The following is a 14,374-nucleotide window of genomic DNA, read 5'->3' as shown; positions in this document are numbered from 1 at the left end:
CTAACCCCTAACCCTAATTGTAATCCGAACCCTAAACCTATTCCTTGTGGGAACCGGTAACATGTTCCTACTTGTCCAAATTTTCCATGTTTTACTATCCTTGTGAGGACACACACACCCCACATACTATAGCAGCCGGTCTCTTTCTGTGTATGTCCTCAGTACGTCATAACTCCCCAGGAGTAAAGGGGCCTGCATTCCATGCTGACAAAGGAACCAGGGGATCCAGAGGAGAAGTAGACTTTGATTAAGGCAGCATTCAGAAAAGTATTTTAGACACCTAACTCACAAAGCAGCGACAACTAGACTGATGAGGATGATGAGGATGATGATAGGGGTGATGATGATGAGGATGATGATGGGGTGATGATGGGGTGATGATGAGGAGGATGATGGTGCTGATAGAGGTGATGATGATGGGGTCATGATGATGATGATGATGATGAGGTTGATGGGTGATGATAGGGGTGATGATGATGATACTGATGAAAGGGGTGATGATGATGGTGAATATGGTGGTAGAGGTGGGGCTCCGTCTTATGACAGGAGGACTGATATCATCTGCTTTGTGTAACCACTTACATGACAGTCTTCCATGACTCAATCTATGGGAATTAATATAAGGTCATAAGTGCATAAGGTCACTTGTGTCATGGACTATGCGATTCCTTACACACACACACACACACACACACACACACACACACACACACACACACACACACACACACACACACACACACACACACAGTGGAGTCCTTGTGGGGAGCTGTGAGTGCAGATGGTGATCCTCTGGTCATGGTTTATTACAGTATGTGTGGGTTGGGTAGCAACCTATGCTGGTCTATTTTTACCAGCCCTCCAAGTACCACCCCTCCATGCTTTAATGTGTGTGTGTTTGTGTGTGAGTGTGTGTGTATGTGCATGCTGTGTGTTAATGTGTGCATGTGTGTGTGTTGTCAGTCAGCAGTGGAAAAGATTAGATTGTTTTTCTACCATCTGTGACTGTATTATGTTTCACATACAGTATCGCCTTTTACTGCATGGCATTGGCCACAGGGCGTGTGTTGAAGGCCATGTTGTTCTGAATGGTTTGTTGATTCTGCTGATGCAGGGTCGTAAAACACTCACAGGCGTGTCTTACCAGCTCTCGCAGTCTCACGTCAGAATGAAATGTTCATCCATGTTTCGCGAACGTCACATTTTGAAGTTGTTCCAAACGTCAAATGACAAAGTGTTTAAGGTTAAGTTAAGGCATTAACTCCAAATTCTTAAGATTAGGCATAGACTGAATAGTTAGGTAAGGTTTGGGATAGACTTTAAACAAAAATATCAAAAAACACTTTTGTTGGAATCAGAGGCAGATGCTTACACCTGTCCACAATGCCCTAGCAATACTGAAACCTATTTGAAGGTAACAGTGTTCACTGTTGCCCCTTGTGGTTGGTTTCAACATCATCTCCTGACGTCCTCAGAGTGGATGGACGTTAAATACTGACTTGTGTCGCAAGTGACCTGTAATTATGTAATTATGCAAGCACATACACAGCCATTCACACAAACATTCAAAGCAGTGATGAGATACAGGTCGTAAATGACACACACAGGTCACAGGGGTCACAGCACACTCTGAACTATATGCTGACCTGATTTAGATAGCTGATTCAGGTCTGAGGCGTCACTCACCAACCGTTCTGACATTCTCTTATCAGACAACTTACTCTTCTCCACCTCTCTCCATCTCCAGCCCTCTCCTTCTCTCTCTCCCCCCTCTCCTCCACCAGTCAGTCAGTGATTATTTTAAAGGCATGAGCTGTTGAACTCCTGACATACAGTACATACCTCCAACCACGCTGACCAGACCAGGTGGCTACAGCAGCCCCACCACGGGGCACTAATCCTGGGCTGCTACCGGCTGCTGCGGCCCCCTCACCCCCAGGCCTGGACTGGGCCCTGTCCCTACAGTGCACACCAGGGCGTTGAGGCCTCGGGGACCAGCATAGCTGAACTTGGTCTACCCTGATCTCATACCCACAACAGGTGCCCTTTCAAATCAACACCTCATGATGTTTGACTAGGGCGTTATGGTGATACAGCACATTGTTTTTATTCAACCTTTATTTAACTAGGCAAGTCAGTTAAGAACAAACTTTTATTTACAATGACGGCCTACACCGGCCAAGCTCTAACCGGGACGACACAGGGCCAATTAAGCGTCGACCTATGGGACTCTCAATCACGGCTGGTTGTGATTCAGCCTTGAATCGAACCAGGGTCTGTAGTGACGCCTCTAGCACTGAGATGAAGTGCCTTAGACCGCTGCGCCACTCGGGCTGTCATTCAACCACATTATTTAAGGCCTCAGATAGAAATGTAATAGTAAAGACACATTACAAACATGACATGCTGCTATAAACTAAAAACATGTTTTTACTAGGCCTATTGTACATTGTAGGTTTCTCTTTTCTAATAGCCTAATATTAATTTCTGGAGAAAAATGTCCTTGATTCAAGGATGTTGACACTTTACACTTGGGGGAATTGGCCTATATGGATAGGGCCAAATTGACATGTTTCCCACGACTGCGGGTGGCATTGTAAATAGTACAGACTCGAACGAGCGGGGGTCTGACAAGGTGCAACAACCACATTGCAAACACAAAGTCAGTACTAGAGATAAAAGAGAAGCAAAGTATAACAACAGACTGGAGCGACATATAACTGGGGCAATATGGGGAGCAGAGTTCATACAACCTTACAATCAGTAGAAAAGTAGGAGGAAGGGAGAGTGGGACTCGGACTTGAGCACTCCACTCCACTCCTGTCGCCATCACACTGGCTCTATCTTTCCTTGATTCCTCACATCTTATCTCCTCGCCTCCTTCTCAAAACACGTTGGAGAGGAAGGTCTGAGGGGAGGGATCTTGAACGTTTTCCTCCGATACGGGGTTGAAGGAGGCAAAGTGATAAGATGAGAAGAATCATGGAAAAACAAATTGAGATGTCTCCATAATGAAATGTCAGTGGAAGACAGATGATGTGCAACATTTTTATGATGCATTAGGAAAACAATCACCCATCAGAATCTCCCTACTCTACAGTATTTTTTAAAATGGTATTTTATTTCACCTTTATTTAATCAGGTAGGCTAGTTGAGAACGAGTTCTCATTTGCAACTGCAAACTGGCCAAGAAAAAGCAAAGCAGGTCGACACAAACAACAACACAAAGTTACACATGGAATAAACAAACATACAATCAATAATACAGTAGGAAAAGTCCATATACAGCATGTGCAGATGAGGTAAGATACGGGAGGTTGTCACGTTCTGACCTTAGTTATTTTGTTATGTCTTTGTTTTAGTATGGTCAGGGCGTGAGTTGGGTGGGTTGTCTATGTTCCTTTTTCTATGTTTTGGGATTTCTGTGTTTGGCCTGGTATGGTTCTCAATCAGAGGCAGCTGTCAATCATTGTCCCTGATTGAGAACCATACTTAGGTAGCCTGGTTTCACCTTTGAGTTGTGGGTGATTGTTTCCTGTGTCTGTACCATACGGGACTGTTTCGATTTTCATTTGTTCATTCACATTGTTATTTTGTATTTTTGTAGTGTTCAGTTTTATATATTAAAATGGACACTTACCACGCTGCACATTGGTCCGACCTCTCTTACTCCTCGTCAGATGAAGAGGAGAGTCGTTACAGAGGTAAAGGCAATAAATAGGCCATGGTGGCGAAATATTTACAATATAGCAATTAAACACTGGAATGGTAGAATGTGCAGAGGATGAATGTGCAAGTAGAGATACTGGAGTGCAAAGGAGCAAGATAAATTAAATAAATACAGCAAGGGGATGAGGTAGTTGGATGAGCTATTTACAGATGGGCTATGTACAGGTGCAGTGATCTGTGAGCTGCTCTGACAGCTGGTGCTTAAATCTTGTGAGGAAGATAAGAGTCTCCAGCTTTAGTGATTTTTGCAGTTTGTTCCAGTCATTGGCAGCAGAGAACCATAAGGAGAGGCAGCCAAAGGAAGAATTGACCTTCTGGAGCGCTTGCTACGGGTGGGTGCTGCTATGGTGACCAGTGAGCTGAGATAAGGCAGGGCTTTACCTAGCAGAGCATTGTAGATGACCTGGAGCCAGTGGGTTTGGTGACGAGTATGAAGCGAGGGCCAGCCAATGAGAGCATACAGGTTGCAGTAGTGAGTAGTAATGGGGCTTTGGTGACAAAATGGATGACACTGTGATAGACTGCATCCAATTTGTTGAGTAGAGTGTTGGAGGCTATTTTGTAAATTACATCGTCAAAGATCGGTAGTATGGCCAGTTTTATGAGGGTATGTTTGGCAGCATGAGTGAAGGATGCTTTGATGCGAAATAGGAAGCCGATTCTAGATTTAATTTCCTAGCCTCAGTGCAGTGGGCAGCTGGGAAGAGGTGCTCTTATTCTCCATGGACTTTACAGTGTCCCAGAACTTTTTTGAGTTTGTGCTACAGGATGCAAATTTCTACTTGAAAATGCTGGCCTTAGCTTTCCTAACTGCCTGTGTACTGTATACTTGTTCCTAACTTTCCTGAAAAGTTGCATATCACGGGGGCTATTTGATGCTAATGCAGAACGCCACAGGATGTTTTTGTGCTGGTCAAGGGCAGTCAGGTCTGGAGAGAACCAAGGGTTAAATCTGTTCCTGGTTCAAATTTGTTTTGAATGGGGCATGCTTATTTAAGATGTCGAGGAAGTCATTTTTAAGAATAACCAGGCATCCTCTACTACGGGATGAGGTCAATATCCTTCCAGGATACCTGGGCCAGGTCGATTAGAAAGGCCTGCTCGCTGAAGTGTTTTAGGGAGCGTTTGACAGTGATGAGGGGTGGTCGTTTGACAGCAGACCAATTACGGATGCAGGAAATAAGGCAGTGAATGCTGAGATCTTGGTTGATAACAGTAGAAGTGTATTTGGAGGGCAGGTTGGTTAGGATGATATCTATGAGGATATGGGTTGGTGGGTTCATTGATAATTTGTGTGAGATTGAGGGCATCAAGCTTAGATTGTATGGTGGCCCGGGGTGTTAAGCATGTCACAGTTTAGGTCACCTAATGGCACGAGCTCTGAAGATAGATGGGGGACAATCAATTCACATATGGTGTCCAGGGCACAGCTGGGGGCAGAGGGTGGTCTATAGCAAGCGGCAACGGTGAGAGACTTGTTTCTGGGAAGGTGGATTTTTAAAAGTAGAAGCTTGAATTGTTTGGGTACAGACCTGGATAGTAAGACAGAACTCTGCAGGCTATCTCTGCAGTAGATTGCAACCCCACCCCTTTTGGCAGTTTTATCTTGTCGGAAAATATTATAGTTAGGGATGGAAATTCAGGGGTTTTGGTGGTCTTCCTAAGCCAGGATTCAGACATGGCTAGGACATCCGGGTTAGCGGAGTGTGCTAAAGCAGTGAATAAAACAAACTTAGGGAGGAGGCTTCTAATTTTAACATGCATGAAACCAAGGCTTTTACAGTTACAGAAGTCAACAAATGAGAGCACCTGGGAAGTGGGAGTGGAGCTAGGCACTGCAGGGCCTGAATTAACCTCTACATCACTAGAGGAACAGAGGAGGAGTAGGATAGGGTATGTGTACGGCTAAAGGCTATCAGAACTGGTCGTCTATTACGTTCAGAACAGAGAGTAAAAGGAGCCGGTTTCTGGGCACGATAGCATAGATTCAAGGCATAATGTAAAGACAGAGGTATGGTAAGATGTGAGTACATTGGAGGTAAACCTAGGCATTGAGCAATGATGAGAGAGATATTGTCTCTAGAGACATTTAAACCAGGTGATGTCACCGTATATGTGGGAGGTGGAACTAAATGGTGGTTTAAGGCATATTGAGCAGGGCTAGAGGCTCTACAGTGAAATAAGACAGTAATCACTAACCAGGACAGTAATGGACAAGGCATATTGATATTAGGGAGAGGCATGCGTAGCCGGGTGATCAATAGGGGTCCTGTGAGTGGTTGGGCTGGCTGGAGACACGGCAATTCAGACAGCTTGTAGGCCAGGGATAGCAAGCTAGCAGAGGGCCTTAGAGGGAGCTCTCGACGGAGGAAAGTCTGTTTTATTCTCCGCTTGCGGTGACGTCGATAGACAAGTCATGATGGATTAGTAGGGTTCCGAGGGGGAGAGGGGTCCAGATCCAATTGGCAGAATAGGTATAGTGGCCCAAGAAATTGGCCAATGGATCTATACAGCTAACAGTCCAATGTGCTCTAGACAGCTAGTGGGCCACGGCTAGCGGGCCACGGCTAGCGGGCCGCGGCTAGCAGATGGGCATTCAGGGGACATCGCGATGTACTGGCCAGTTGAGTCTCTCGAACAGATTACGCCGTAGTCCAGACGTGAAGGATCAGCGGGGTTCCGGGCCCCGTACCGGCAGTAGAAGGGGTCTGGGTATTGTAGCCCAGGAGTGGCTGATGGGCCTCATTAGCTAGCCAGGAGAAAGGGCCTAGCATGGGCCATCTCCAGGCTAATTTGTGCTTGCTTCAGGACCGACGTTAGCCGGACTATTAACTCGGATAGCAGCTAGCTAGCTGCGATGATCCAGGTGAAAATGTCCAGAGCTTGCAGTAGGAATCCGGGGATATGGAGAGAAAATAGGTCCGGTATGTTCTGGTTTGAGTCGCGTTGTACAAACTGGCGAGAGCTTTCCAAGCTAAAGGTTACTTCCTTTCCCACACGTTGTGTGTGTGTGTAGGGGTGAGGGCCCTCGGAGTGTGGTGTCAGGAAAATAACCTCACACTCAACGTCAACAAAACTAAGGAGATGATTGTGGACTTCAGGAAACAGCAGAGGGAACACCCCCCCATCCACATCGATGGAACAGTAGTGGAGAGGGTAGCAAGTTTTAAGCTGATGGGCCATCACAGATAAACTGAGCCAGGAGGAAAGGGCTTGTCACAAAAGGATGCCATCACCAGGCTAATTTGTGCTCTCCAGAGGGTGCTTCAGGACAACGCATCACCGGGGGCAAACTAGCCCTCCAGGACACCTACACCACCCGGACTATTAAGATCATCAAGGACATCAACCACCCGCAGCCACTGCCTGTTCACCCCGCTGTCATCCAGAAGGCGAGGTCAGTGGTGCATCAAAGCTCCAGGGACCGAGAGACTGAAAATGGCCATCAGACAGAGCTTGCCAACACACTGTCAGGAACTCCAGGGGAATTGATGGAGAAAAATAGGTCCGTTCATCTCATATGCATGTTCTGGTTTGAGTAGCCACTTTAACTATGCGGTTTACATACTTATCTCATATGTACAATACTGGCGAGAGTACTTTCCCCTTACACTGTGTAGCTAAAGGTTACTTCCTTATTACTGCATTGTCGGAACTAGAAGCCAAGCATTTCACACTCGTTAACATCTGCTGTGTATGTGACAAATAAAATTTGATTTGATTTGATTTGATTTAGGCGGCTGCCTGGGAAATGTACAAGGAAGAGAGAGGAGAGAGAGAGACCGTGTGTGTGTGTGTGTGTGTGTGTGTGTGTGTGTGTGTGTGAGAGAGAACAATGGAGAGAGAGAGAGAGAACAATGGAGAGACAGCGACAGAGAGAAAAACACTACGTAAAAAGAAGGATCAGTACGTCAGAAATCAGCTCCATGTAATTGAAGAATCCATAGACTCCAACCACTTCCAAAATGGAGATGTATAGGTAAACCACTTCTCCAGTCTTCTTGGCCCTATAACAGAGAACAAACAGTAAAAACATATACATGATCAAATACCAATCTTATAATCAACTATTAAAGACTACCAGAACCAACTGGATTCTCCAATTGAAAGAACTACAGGACAAAATACAAACCCTCCAACCCCAAAAGGCCTATGGTGTTGATGGTATCCTCAGTGAAATAATAAAATATACAGCCAACAACTTCAAATTGGCTATAGTTAAACTCTTTAACATAATCCTTAGCTCTGATATCTTCCCCAATACTTGGAACCAGGTACTGATCACCCCAATACACAAAAGTGGAGACAAATTTGACCCCAATAACTACCGTGGGATATGCGTCAACAGCCACCTTGGGAAAATCCTTTGCATTATCATTAACAGCAGACTTGTACATTTCCTCAGTGAGAACAATGTACTGAGAAAATGTCAAATTGTCTTTTTACCAAATTACCGTACGACAGACCACATACTCACCCTGCACACCCTAATTGACAAACAAACAAAGGTAAACTCTTCTTATGCTTTGTTTGTTAAAAAAAAGCCTTTGACTCAATTTGGCTTGAGGGTCTGCTATACAAATTGATAGAAATGAGTTTTGGGGGAAAAACATACAACATTATAAAATCCATGTACACAAAAAAAGCATGCATTTCTTTCCACAGGGCCATGGGGTGAGACAGGGAGGCAGCTTAAGCCCCAGCCTCTTCAACATATATATATATCAATGAATTGGCGAGGGCTCTAGTACAGTCTGCAGCACCCGGCCTGACTCTACTAGAATCTGAAGTCAAATATCTACTGTTTGCTGATGATCTGTGGCTTCTATCACCAACTAAGGAGGACCTACAGCAGCACCTAGATATTCTGCACAGATTCTGTCAGACCTGGAGGGCCTACAGCAGCACTTAGATATTCTGCACAGATTCTGTCAGACCTGGGCTGGCAGTAAATCTCAGTAAGACAAAAATAATGGTGTTCCAAAAAAGGTCCAGTCGCCAGGACCACAAATACAAATTCCATCTAGACATCATTGCCTTACAGCACACAAAAAACTATACATATCTCAGCCTAAACATCAGCACCACAGATAACTTCCACAAAGCTGTGAAAGAGCTGAAAGACCAGGCAAGAAGGGCATTCTATGCCATCAAAACAAACATAAAATTCAACATACCAATTAGGATCTGGCTAAAAATACTTGAAATCGGTTATAGAACCCATTGCCCTTTATGGTTGTCAGGTCTGGGGTCCGCTCACCAACCAAGAATTCACAAAATGGGACAAATACCAAATTGAGACTCTGCATCCAGAATTCTGCAAAAATATCCTCAGTGTACAATGTAAACAACAAATAATGCATGCCTATACCCGCTAATTATCAAAATCCATAAAAGAGACGTTAAATTCTACAACCACCTAAAAGGAAGCGATTCACAAACCTGTCATTACAAAGCCATCACCTACAGAGAGATGAACCTAGAGAAGAGCCTCCTAAGCAAGCTGGTCCTGGGGCTCTGTTCACAAACACAAACAGACTCCACAGAGCCCCAGGACAGCAACACAATTAGACCCAACCAAATCATGAGAAAACAAAAAGATAATTACTTGACACATTGGAAAGAATTAACAAAAACACAGAACAAACTAGAATGCTATTTGGTCCCAAACAGAGAGCTTGGTAGCCTTGCTATTGAGAAAGGCCACCTTAGCACACTGACCACAAAATGACGTGGAAACTGAGCTGCACTTCCTAACCTACTGCCAAATGTATGACCATATTAGAGACACATATTTCCCTCAGATTACACAGTGTTTGTGTACAGAACTCCAGGACCAGCTTGCTTAGGGGGGCTATTCTCCAGGTTAATTTCTCTGTAGGTGATGGCTTTGTTATGAAAGGTTTGGGAATCACTTCCTTTTACTGTAGGTGGTTGTAGAATTTAACGTCTCTTTTCTGGATTTTGATAATTAGCGGGTATCGGCTTAATTCTGCTTACCTCCCCTTGTCTGGTGGAAAGCAGACTGAACCAGGTTTTCCTCTAAGATTTTGCCTGTGCTTAGCTCCATTGTGTTTCTTTTTTATCCTGAAAAACTCCCCAGTCCTTAACGATAACAGGCATACCATAACATAATGCAAGGGCGACTATGTTTAAAAATATGAAGAGTGGCACTCAGTAATTGTAACGTTCGTCGTCTTCCTCTGATGAGGAGTAAGAGAGATCAGACCAATTTGCAGCGTGGTAAGTATCCATATTGATAATTTATTATCATAAGAACACTAAACAAAATAACAACGAAGAATGAACGAAACGAAACACATGTCTGGTTGTTACGTTCCCCAGATTATGTGTTGTAGATTGTGTATTTGCATGTGTTTATTTCAGGAAATGGCTTCCTGAAATCCCTCAAGCAGCTGATTGATCGACTCCAGGGCTAATTGGAGAGCTGACCCCGCCCCCTCGTCAAGACACAGCTGTCTCCAATTACCCATTCCTTCTGAAGCTATATAAAAGCCAGTGTTCTGTTCAGGAGGGAGATCTTTTTGGAGGTAGAGGTTTTGCTGGAGGTAGGGATTGCTGAGAGTGATTGTGATAGAGGTTGTGATAGAGGTTGTGATAGAGGTTGTGATAGAGGTTGTGATAGAGGTTGTGATAGAGGTTGTGATAGAGGTTGTGATAGAGGTTGTGATAGAGGTTGTGATAGAGGTTGTGATAGAGGTTGTGATAGAGGTTGTGATAGAGGTTGTGATAGAGGTTGTGATAGAGGTTGATTTTGCTAGAAAGTGGTATGTTCTGTGAGTTTGTTGCTCAGATAGAGCTTATTTGACATCCTTTTGTTTCTTAGTTTGTTTGAAATTGTTTAATATTCTGTTTCATTTGTTCCCAGGGGGAAAGGGGAAGGCACCTAGGGAGTGTTTAGGCAAGAGGCCCGCGGGCATACATATACCCGTAGCATATTCGCTGTCTAGACACACTAGGTAAGACCTGGGCGGACCACCCCTTGTATTTTGGTTAGGGCACCAGGTGGTGCTAAATTAGGTAAGTAGTGGGTAGGCAGGTAAGATAGGAGAGGGGGGGGCTTTGAGATTTACTTTCTTTGCTTTGGTTCCGTCCAGCCCCTTTTCCCCATATTACCGTGTAAAGGAATAAAGTCCTTGTAAACGGTACCACATTCTGCCTGTTGTCATTCTTACTTGCACCTACAGTCCATACCTTTTTTGCTTCACGGAGAGTTTAGTTGTAGCAGGGTGTTGCATTCCCTCTTCATAGAGGCGTGCGTAACACTGGTGTAGACACAAAATAGAAAACAATCACCCACGAAACACAATACAAAACAGGCTACCGAAATACGGTTCTCAATCAGGGACAGCGATTGACAGCTGCCTCTGATTGAGAACCATAACAGGCCAAACACAGAAATAGCAAATCATAGAAAAACTAACATAGGCAACCCACCCAACTCACGCCCTGACCATACTAAAACAAAGACATAATAAAATAACTAAGGTCAGAATGTGACAGTACCCCCCCCCCCCCGCCCCCAAAGGTGCGGACTCCGGCCGCAAAACCTAAACCTATAGGGGAGGGTCTGGGTGGGTGTCTGTCCGCGGTGGCGGCTCTGGCGCGGGACGTGGACCCCACTACACCATTGTCCTCTTTACCCGCCTCCGTGGCCTCTTTAACGCGGCGACCCTCGCTGCCGACCTCGGACTAGGGACCCAAGCCCCGGGTCCCGAATGGACGGGAGATTCCGGCAGCACCGGATGGACGGGAGACTCCGGCAGCTCCGGAGTGAAGGGCGATTCCGGCAGCTCAGGGCAGGCGGGAGACTCCGGCAGCTCAGGGCAGGCGGGAGACTCCGGCAGCTCAGGACAGGCGGGAGACTCCGGCAGCTCAGGACAGGCGGGAGACTCCGGCAGCTCAGGACAGGCGTGAGACTCCGGCAGCTCAGGACAGGCGGGAGACTCCGGCAGCTCAGGACAGGCGGGAGACTCCGGCAGCGCTGGGCAGGAGGAAGACTCTGGCAGCGCTGGGCAGGAGGAAGACTCTGGCTGAGCAGGCGGGAGCACCTGTAGGAAGGAGATTGAGAGACAGCCTGGTGCGGGGGGCTGCCACCGGATGGCTGGTGCGTGGAGGTGGCACCAGATAGATCGGACCGTGAAGCGCACTGAAGCTCTTGAGCACCGAGCCTGCCCAACCTTACCTGGTTGAATGCTCCCTGTAGCCAGGCCAGTGCGGCGAGGTGGAATAGCCTGCACTGGACTGTGCTGGCGAACCGGGGACACCATGCGTAAGGCTGGTGCCATGTACCCCGGCCTGAGGAGACGCACTGGAGATCAGATGCGCTGAGCCGGCTTCATGGCACCTGGCTCGATGCCCACTCTAGCCCGGCTGATACGAAGCGTTGCTATGCCTGTGCACCGGGCTATGCCTGCGCACCGGGGACACCATGTGCCTCACGGCATAACACGGTGCCTGCCCGGTCCCTGTCTCTCCACGGTAAGCACGGTGAGTTGGCGCAGGTCTCCTACCTGACTTCACACACACTCCCCGTGTGCCACCCCCAAGAAATTTTTGGGGCTGCCTCTCGGGCTTCCAGCCGCGCTGCCGTGCTGCCTCCTCATACCACCGCCTCTCAGCTTTCGCTGCCTCCAGCTCATCCTTGGGGCGGCGATATTCTCCAGCCTGTGCCCAGGGTCACTTACCGTCCAGAATCTCCTCCCATGTCCAGAAGTCCTGAGATCACTGCTGCTGCCCGTTACCACGCTGCTTGGTCCTTTGGTGGTGGGTGATTCTGTAACGTTTGTCGTCTTCCTCTGATGAGGAGTAAGAGAGATCGGACCAATTTGCAGTGTGGTAAGTGTCCATATTGATAATTTATTATCATAAGAACATTAAACAAAATAACAACAAAGAATGAACTAAACGAAACAGTCCTGTCTGGTGTAGACACAAAATAGACAACAATCACCCACGAAACACAATAGAAAACAGGCTACCTAAATATGGTTCTCAATCAGGGACATCGATTGACAGCTGCCTCTGATTGAGAACCATACCAGGCCAAACACAGAAATAGCAAATCATAGAAAAACTAACATAGACAACCCACCCAACTCACGCCCTGACCATACTAAAAAAAATACATAATAAAAGAACTAAGGTCAGAACATGACAGTAATGTATTGGATTGGATTTGCCCCAAACATAACACTTTGTATTCAGGACCAAAATGTAATTGCTTTGCCACATTTTTTGCAGTATTACTTTAGTACCTTGTTGCAAACAGGATGCATGTTTTGGAATATTATTATTTTGTACTGTGGCTTCCTTCTTTTCACTCTGTCAGTAAGGTTAGTATTGTGGAGTAACTACAATGTTGTTCATCCATCCTCAGTTATCTCCTATCTGTTCACTATTGGCCTCATGACGAAATCCCTGAGCGGTTTCTTTCCTCTCCGGTAACTGAGTTAGGAAGGAGGCCTGTATCTTTGTAGTGACTGGGTGTATTGATACAGGATCCAAAGTGTAATAAATCATTTCCACATGCTAAAAGGACCAATAGGTTCACTTTTTTGCGAGGCATTGGAAAACCTCCCTGGTCTTTGTGGTTCACTGCTTGCCTGGGGGACCTTACAGATCATTGCATGTGTGGGCTACAGAAATTAGGTAGTTATTCAAAAAATCCTGAGTTCTTTGAAACATTGTGACTTGTTAAGCACATGTTTACTCCTGAACCTTTTTAGGCATGCCATAACAAAGGGGTTGAATACCTATTGACATTTCAGGTTTTCATATGCAATTCATTTGTAAACATTTCTAAAACACAATTTAACTTTGACATTATTGGGTATTGTGTGTAGGCCAGTGACACAAAATCTCAATTTAATCCATCTTAAATTCAGGCTGTAACACAACAAAATGTTGAAAACAGGGATGTGAATACTTTCTGAAGGCAGTTATTCATCCATGAAACAACACCGTTGTTGTTAAGCCAGAGCCTGGATAATGTCTGCTTCCCAAATGGCACCCTATTCCTTAAATAGTGCACTACTTTTGACTAGAGCCCATAGGGCTACGGTCACAACGAGTGTACTATATAGGTAACAGGGTGCCATTTAGGAAGCAATCTGGATCATGTTTTTACTCTAGAATCCTACAGCCAGCGAGTTCCAGGGAGTTTATTAAGGAGAGAGTTTTAGATTAGAAAACTAGGTCAAAGTCCTGATCAAATTCCAACCATGTTATGTCTCTGTTGTGCGATGTTGTTGTCTGATTTGTTCAGCAGAGGTTTGAAACAATGCGTGTGCTTGCGGCTTGGTGCTCGAGGCAAGGAGTAAGCCTACCAAGCCAGTTATTGACTAGGAGGACGAGGAGGAACACTATAAGTGCAGCTGAGACTACATTCTGAACACACACACTACGGCTCTGTCATCAAGTGGTTAAGGTGTCTGACTAAGCAGCAGCAGTGGCGGAGCTGACATCAGCACATTCCACATTATTACTACTACAGATGTTTGTTTTCCAGAAGCGATCTGATTGGCTCTGAAATGGGGACGGGACAGCCAATGAGGAGCAGACACTGGGGAGCAGCCAGGGAAGAGATAGTAAATCAATGAAGGATGACCCTCCTTCTGCTAGT

This window comes from Oncorhynchus tshawytscha, linkage group LG13 (assembly GCF_018296145.1).
Source record: "Oncorhynchus tshawytscha isolate Ot180627B linkage group LG13, Otsh_v2.0, whole genome shotgun sequence".
Taxonomy (NCBI): domain Eukaryota; kingdom Metazoa; phylum Chordata; class Actinopteri; order Salmoniformes; family Salmonidae; genus Oncorhynchus; species Oncorhynchus tshawytscha.
Note: the sequence above shows the minus strand (reverse complement) of the source record.